This window comes from Eulemur rufifrons, chromosome 5, assembly GCF_041146395.1.
Source record: "Eulemur rufifrons isolate Redbay chromosome 5, OSU_ERuf_1, whole genome shotgun sequence".
In the NCBI taxonomy this organism is placed as follows: domain Eukaryota; kingdom Metazoa; phylum Chordata; class Mammalia; order Primates; family Lemuridae; genus Eulemur; species Eulemur rufifrons.
In genome coordinates this window covers 23,399,738-23,407,875 of record NC_090987.1, presented here as the reverse complement: position 1 = coordinate 23,407,875, position 8,138 = coordinate 23,399,738, and positions in this window count along the sequence as shown.

Here is an 8,138-nt window from a genome sequence, read left to right as displayed (position 1 = left end):
TTTTTTTCTTCTGCTGCTTTTCATTAACCTAACTCTTCTCATCAGTGTAACTATTTCCTTATTCTCTAACTGCCTGAATTCGTATAGCTTCTCCTTTCCTGTCCAAGCTCAACAGTGGGCCAATTTAGTTTCACATCTAGTTGGTTACAGAGCCAGAAAGAAATCCCAGCTCTCCGAACCCAGGTTGTACAGGTCTCTAGCCTCTCAGCACTGCCTAATGGCCCTGCATTTTTTTCTTTTTGAGAGGAGGTCATTTGGGACGCACAAAATTCCATATACAGTTCCACAAAATGTTTCATACTAAGAGAAACCCCTTGATTTTCATCTCTTTTTCTTTTTCCGGAATACTTACCTTCAGCAAGCAGATGTGGACCCACTTATAAGGAGTCTGATTAATGATGAGAAACGGATGAAATCTAGATATAAAAACCTCCTTGAAGGTGATGATGGATCTTTGGTCTACCTTACTAAGTGTCTGGCGGAGCCATTGCTTTTCAACCCCTCATCTCAAATGAGAGTAACAGAAGTTTAACTTCCTCAAATAGTCCGGCTCTGGCTAAAACCCAAGGAAGAAAGTTCAAAGGGAATAAGAGCATGTCAGGGGCTGGTTTGTGACTTGGCAGGACCAGGACTCAGCAGCCTCTGACAGCCCAAAGAAGGTGACTAAGGGCTGGCAGAAGATTAGCATGTTAACTTGGCCGCCGGCTGGAGTGGGAGGCCATGTTCAATGGCAGTCAGAATTTGTGTTCTGCACATTGCTGGGTCTATAAATATGATAAGCAAGTGGTGACAGAATTATAGTATAAGGTGATGTACTACACGCAGATCATAAAGGATTTGGTTTTAAGACTTAAGTAGAAAATCCCACTCCTAGCTTATTACCCAACAATATTCATATAATGAGCTTTTAGAGAATATTTCTTCCTATCACTAGAAAGATTTACCTGGGAACTGTCTAAAGTCTCTATATATATTTCCAAAGCCTTTAAATACCAACTGTAACATGGAAAGGGGGGGTGGTGGCAGAAGCTGAAATGCCTCAAAAGCCATTTAAGTGTTACGTTGCAGGATTTTCAGTCCTCGTTATGTAAAAGTAGATAAATATAGACATTATTCACAACAGTACCCTATAGTATCACAATGGTCCAAATGCCAGAGCTTACAGATAATGTCATCACAGTGCCTAGAAACTCGAACTGTAATATACCGTAGCATTTTCTTGGTGTTTCTTAAAAAGTTTCTTTCCACAATACAAAGCTCCCTCTGCCTCTTGTTTCTTGGAGAGTTCACCCCGCTGATGAGTCTTCCTTCCCTGTTGGACTCAGTCATTTGGGGAACAGTCTTAGAAGCACATATCAACCAAGGAAGAAACTTCCTGGATATCTATTGCCCACTCGCCCAGGTATAATAAACACTAAAGGGGGAAAATTGAAAAGAACTGCCAGCTGTCACCATGGAAGGGCAGTTCCACCTTAGGTTGGTGTCTTTCTTTTTCTTCCTTTTTTTTAAAAAAAAAAAAATCTATTTCTTAATTAATAATAAATGCACATGATGTGTTAAATATGTACATATATATTTCAAAAGAAAAAATGGGGCACAAGATTGTCTTACAAGTCGTGCTGGCTAATTTTTAGTTTGTATTCATAAGTGGTTTTTAAAAGCCTTTTTTAAAGTGTAATTTGCATGTTCTACTTTGATTGTATGTAAACATATTTTAGAACAAAAAATGTATTTGTATTTTATTGAATATAGAGGCAAGAAAAATTGTACATTGTTTGAAATGTTCTTTTTGTAACAGTTTTTATTCATAAAGCATTTTTGTACATTTAAAATGAACATGGACTTGCTGTTATTTGAGGCGTAGATACATCTGGCATGCTGACTGTCATGCTCCTCCATGGTCTTAGATGTTGGGTTTTAAACATTTTTTTCTAAAAGAAAGCTCAGTCTTTTTCGCTACCAGATCAGGTTAGCACAGTATAGAGCACTTAACTATTAAAAAAAAAAAAAAGTTAATCCTATTCATATGTTATTCATTGTGTGAAATTAAAGACATTCAATTCAGTCTAACATGAGTTGTGAATTCTTTTGTTTTATTTTCCATCTGGTTCACATCACTAAGGAGTATAATGGGGGTCTTTGCTCACACCAACTGGATACAGAATCATTGAGAAAATTCTAACCAAACGTCTGTCTTTTGTATGATACTGGGAAGTGCATTGTGGACAAGATTTGAGTCTGAATTACTGGGTTACTGTTCAGAGAAGGTTGCACTACCTGGACATCAAGCCAGGGGTGATTCATAGAACCAGTCACACTTCTGCTGAAAGCTATTAAAGGTTGAAGACCATCCTGTCCTCAATTTTTGGAAGAGCATTATGGATAGAGATTAAGCTTTCTTACTAAATATCCCATGATGTCAGACATCTGAAGGATGGATCCCCGCCTGCACTTAAAGTTTTACTGGGTGATAGGAAGGACTATTTAATAAACGACAGACGGTTACTGATTCCCTACCCATTGCCTACGCTGAGAGGTCTTGCTCTGAAGGGACTTAACAAGGCCAACGTTTGAAAAATGAACTAACAGTTCTAAGCAGAATATGGCCAGTGGTGAAAGAATAATGGGGTCCCCAAAAAGTGTGGAGTCTCCACTATCTCCTTGCCTGCACTTCCCACCCTTTCTGTTCCAATTTTTAGTTTCTGTTTATAAGAGGATTTCAAAAGCATGTTTTAAAGTGTACTTTGCACATTTCACTTTAAGGACACGTAACCCTATGTACGTTTATGTATTTATCTCTTGCCTTCTTTCTTTGTCTTATCTTCCGATGTGCCTCTTCCAATAGCCAACAAGATAGGCAGGAAATGTTATGAGCATCCCCCCGTCCCTAAGCGTGAGTGTGACCCACTCAGACAATTACTGTGACTTTTGGTATTTGCAGCATCCACAGTGGAATAACCAAAGTTGGGTGCATGAATGGAAGTCTTCTGGGCAGTCTATTAGGGCAGCCTTGGGATGGGTGGAGCATTTGTGCCCCAGGTAATCTCCTGAGACTCAGAGAATTTGGTCAGCAACCTCTCATAGAGTAGACTTTGCCCTTTTTTCCCTCTCCTCTGCTGACTATCTTATGCTGAACTAGGAAAACTTGTAACATTATATAGGCTTCTTTCTACCGTGGACTCATTAATCTGGTGGTATTTCTGGAATCAGCAATGACTTCTGAGGGAGCTCCTAATCTCTTCCTACCAGCTTCTCAGGCAGGGACAAAGCTGGTGCCTCAGAAATGATTGACTCAACTTCAGGGTTTTTCATCCATCCATAGAGCAGCCATGTGCTGATAAAGATTCTCAAGGAAGTCAGAGGTGTCCACACATGGAGCTGATAGGAATCTCGGTCTACAAATAGACTGGGAAAGGGATATACGCTTTTTAATTTCTCTCCAGCTCATTTTTATTAATTTTTAAGACCCCATTCCACCAGCATAGCAGAATCTTAGTTCCAGAGCCAGAGAGTCATTTTTCTAGCCTCAAGGAAAAGGAAGGAGCAGTCCTAGAGAAAGTCTTGTTCCAACTCTCTTCCAAATCATTTCTCTCTGCCCAATTCATTTCTATTTCCCTAGTTTCCATGCATTTGAAACTCAAAGCTAGAAAGAAAGTCTTTTTAATGTTTCCCCCTGATTTCTCCTGTCAGATACATACCCTGAGGGATGAGCTTAAGCCAGCCCAGCAACCTGGACTGTGGGGAGGTGACTAACAGAAGTGTTCTTGGAGTCTAAAAGTCTCCAATTCTGTCATCTTTGTTCCTTCCAAACAGGTCCTACCTTTAATTTCCAACTTTATTCCCCACCATTGGGTAAAGCCAATGACAGTCTGGAGTTGCTACCTCCATATAGTCTATCTTATCCTAATACAATGAAAAAGTATGGAAGAAGTTAATGAAAGAAATAGAGTGAGAACATATAATCAAATCCTTCCTTCCTTCCTCCTTCCCTCTCTGTCTTTCTTCCTTTCTTCTTATCCTGCTTGCACATTGCCAGGTGCCAAAGATGTGTGTGTGTAAGAATGAGCAAGAAGACGAGGCCTCATTGAGTATTAGTCGAGCAAACCTGTCATGAATATTATCTCCCAAGTCTCTGCCTATCCAAATTCTACCCATCCTTAAGGTTTAATTCAGACCTCACCTCCTCTAGGAAGTCTCATGACCACAACCCACAAACATCTCTCATACCACCCATTTGGTAACTGCTCAGAATAATTCCACATGTGACAGTATAGTCCTTAGTCAGGGCTGCCATATAAAGTTACCCAGCCTGGACTCCTCTTGCCAAGATGTGCACCATATGAGTGGGCATCTTTTTCCCATTTTCACAAAATTGATTTTGTTAGAATAGAGTCCCTTCAAAAAAAATTTCAAGATCTTCTGTGTATTTTTGGAAATTAGAGTAAACTCCTAGCAAATGGATCTCTGCATCTTGTTCCCACTGAGACCATCCATGCTGCCTGTGGCCCTGAGACCTCCAAAGTCACTCAACAAATCCAGGACCCCCTTCCACCATTTTAGTCAGCAATACTCTATACTCTAGAAAACCCCTGAATCCATTCTCCAACTGAACAATTGCCCCAGCTCTCTGTAAGGACAGAAGGGAAGAAAACAGTGAAACCAGAATGTGTCAGTGAGGTTCAGTGGCACATCCTTGTGAATAAAATTCAGTAAGTTGTTGACATCTGACATTTCAGATTTTCCAAAGAGTTTTGGAACTTTTATTATGACATAATTATAGATTCATAGGAGGTAGCTAAGTAATCTACAAGGAAGTCCTGTCAACCCTCTCCCAACTTACCCCCTCCCATGACAATGCCCCTCACAACCACAGTACAATATCAAAACCAAAAAAAACCCAAAAAGTTGATATTGGCACAATTCATAGAACTTATTCAGATTTTACCAGCTATACATGAACTTGTGTGTGTTGTCTCTTTGTATGTGTAGAGATCTACATAATTTTGTCACATGTATAGTCTTGTATAACCACCACCACATTCAAGATATTCAATGGTGCCATCACCACAAAGATTTCCCTGTGCTAACCTCCCACCATCCCTAACCCCTGGCAATCACTGATGAAGGCTCCATCTCTACAATTCTATTATTTCAAGAATGTCACAAAAATGGAATCATGTGACATGTATTCTTTTTAAAATAAAGTCTAATTTTAGAACAGTTTTTAGATTTAGAAGAAGTTATGAAGATTATACAGAGTTCTCATGAATCCTGAACCCAGTTTCCCTTATTATTAACATTTATAATAGTGTGGTACACTTGTCATGATTAACAAAAATGGCAATGTATATAGCCTGATCTTTTGTACCCCCTTGATGAGCTGAAAAACAAACAAAATAAAAAGAAAAAAAAAAAAAAAAAAAAAAAAATTAAATAACAAAAAAAAAAAAAAAAAAAAAAAAAAAAAATATTATTATATTGTTATTAACTAAAGTCCAAACCATATTCAGACCCTTAGTTTTTAGCTAATTTCCTTTTGCCACGATTCCACCCTGGGTACCATATTTAATCCTCATGTTTCCTTAGGCTTCTCTTGGCTGTGAGTTTTTCAGACTTTCCATGCTTGTGATATCCCTATCAATTTGAGTAGCACTGATCAAGTATTTTGCAGAATATCCCTCAGTTGGGTTTGCCTAATTAGACTGGGTTCATATGCTGTGGGGAGGAAGACTATAGAGGTCAAGTGTCACATCCTAACATGGATATATACTATCAACATGAAGTGTCATTGTCGATGCTAACCTTGACCACTGGCTGAGGAGTGTCTGTCCAGTTTCTCGACTGTAAGATTACTCTTTCTTTCTCATTTTTCATACTGTGCTCTTTGGAAAGAAGTCACTACACGGAGCCCACACTTAAGAAGTGTGGAGTTATGCTCCACCTCCTCAAGGGATGAGTATTTACATAAATTATTTGGAATTCTTATGCACAGGAGATTTGGGGTTTTTTTTAACACTTTTGATTTTGAAATAATTTTAGACTTACAGAAAAGTGGCAAAAGCAGTACAGAGTTTTATTTAATGCCTTCACCCAGCTCCTCTGATGTTAACATATTATATAACCATAGTCCAATGATTAAAACTAAGAAATTAACTTTGGTGCAATACCATAGCCTAACTTCAGAATGTATTTCATTACTTTTTCCAATTATGCCATTTAAAAATATTTTTAAAATGTTTTACTTGTACTAAAATATATATAATATAAAAAAAAGTATCATCTTAATGATCTTAAGTTTATAGTTCAATAGTTTTAAGTATTGTGCAACTAAGACCCAGGACTTTTTCATCTTGTGAAACTGAAACTCTGTACCCATTAAACAACTCCCCATTTCCCCTTTCCCAGCCCTTGGCACCCACCATTCTACTTCTGTCTCCATGAGTTTGACTCCTTCAGATACTTCATACAAGTGGAATCATATAGGATTTATCTTTTAGGAGATTTGTCTTTTATCCTTCATTTGTTCATTTACTCAATGATTTATATCGGTATGAACTCATGGATACCTGTTTTATATGTTGGGTTACATTTCAACACCACCTTATTTTGTTGCTGAAATTACTAGAGCTATGAACATTGGGAGCTCTTTCCATTGGCTCGTGTCCCTCTGTCCATATTCATATCATTGTGGTTTTTTCTTTCTTTTTTGAGTATTTTTTTTACTTTATCATCCTACAAGATGCTCCAAGCTCATCTTGTGTGTTTCTTAATATATGGCCCTAGAATTAGTCATTTCTCCAAAGATCTCTGGTTCCCTTTATTGGAGAATGGTATTAGAAACCAAGACCTGAGTGCTAGGTGTGCTTGTTGCTGCTGGAGTGTTGTTGCTCCTAGGCTCTCTCAGCTGACAGAATGAAGAAATATATGCATGTATACTAACCCATGTATATGTACAAATCTCTAAATATCTATGTGTGTAACCAGAGTCTAAACTGATACTTTTAACTCTAATCTATTACCACATGGATCATTCTAGCCTCCTCTCTTTGCCTGTCTGTAACGTCCCACTCAACAGTGAAAAGACTAGCTCTCACTATATGAAATTCATTTACTTAATTGCTTAATTCCAGTAGAGCAGTATCAGAATAGTTGATACATGCCTATCCTTTTCTCACTTAGCATAATTCCTGGAGGTTCATCCAAGTTGTTGTGTGTACCAACAGTTTGTTTCTTTTTATTGCTGAGTAATATTCCATAGCATGGATGTACCAGGGTTTGTTCAACTATTCATACCTTGAAGGACATCTGGGAAGTTTTCAATTTGGGGTTATTGCAAATTAAGCTGCTATGGACATTTATATATAAATGCCTATGTGAAAAAAAATTTTCATTTCCCTGGAAAATTACCCTGAACTGCAGTTGCTGGGTTGTATGGTTGTATGGTTCAGCCTATTTTTAGTTTTGAAGAGAACTGCCAAATTTTCCAGAGTAGTTATACCATTTTACATTCCCACCAGCAATGTATAAATGATCAAGTTTCTCCGCATCCTCACCATTGATGTTATCATTCTTTTTCATTTTAGTCATTCTGATAGGCATCTAGTTGTATTAGTTGATCCAGGCTGCTATACTACAATAGCACAAACTGGATGGATTATAAATAATAAATTGTTTCTCACAGTTCTGGAGGTAGGAATGTCCAAGATTAAGGCACTGGTCAGTTCAGTGTCTGGTGAGGGCCTGCTTTCTGGTTCATAGATGGCGCCTTCTCTCTGTGTCCTCACATGGTGGAAGGGATGAATTAGCTCTCTTGTGCCTGTCTATAAGGGTGCTAATCCCATTCTTAAGGGCTCCACCCTAATGACCTAATGGCTTTCCACAAGGTCCTGCCTCTTAATACCATCATTTTAGGGGTTAGTATTTTAACATATAAATTTGGACATGGGGATAGGGGTGGGGGGAGGGGAAACACAACCACTTATACCATAGTAGTAATGATAACTCACCTAGTTTATATATTCATTCATTTATTTATTTATTTAGAGACAGAGTCTTCTTCTGTCACCCAGGCTAGAGTGCCATGGCATTAGCCTAGCTTACAGCAACTTCAAACTCTTGGGCTCAAGTGATCCTCTTTG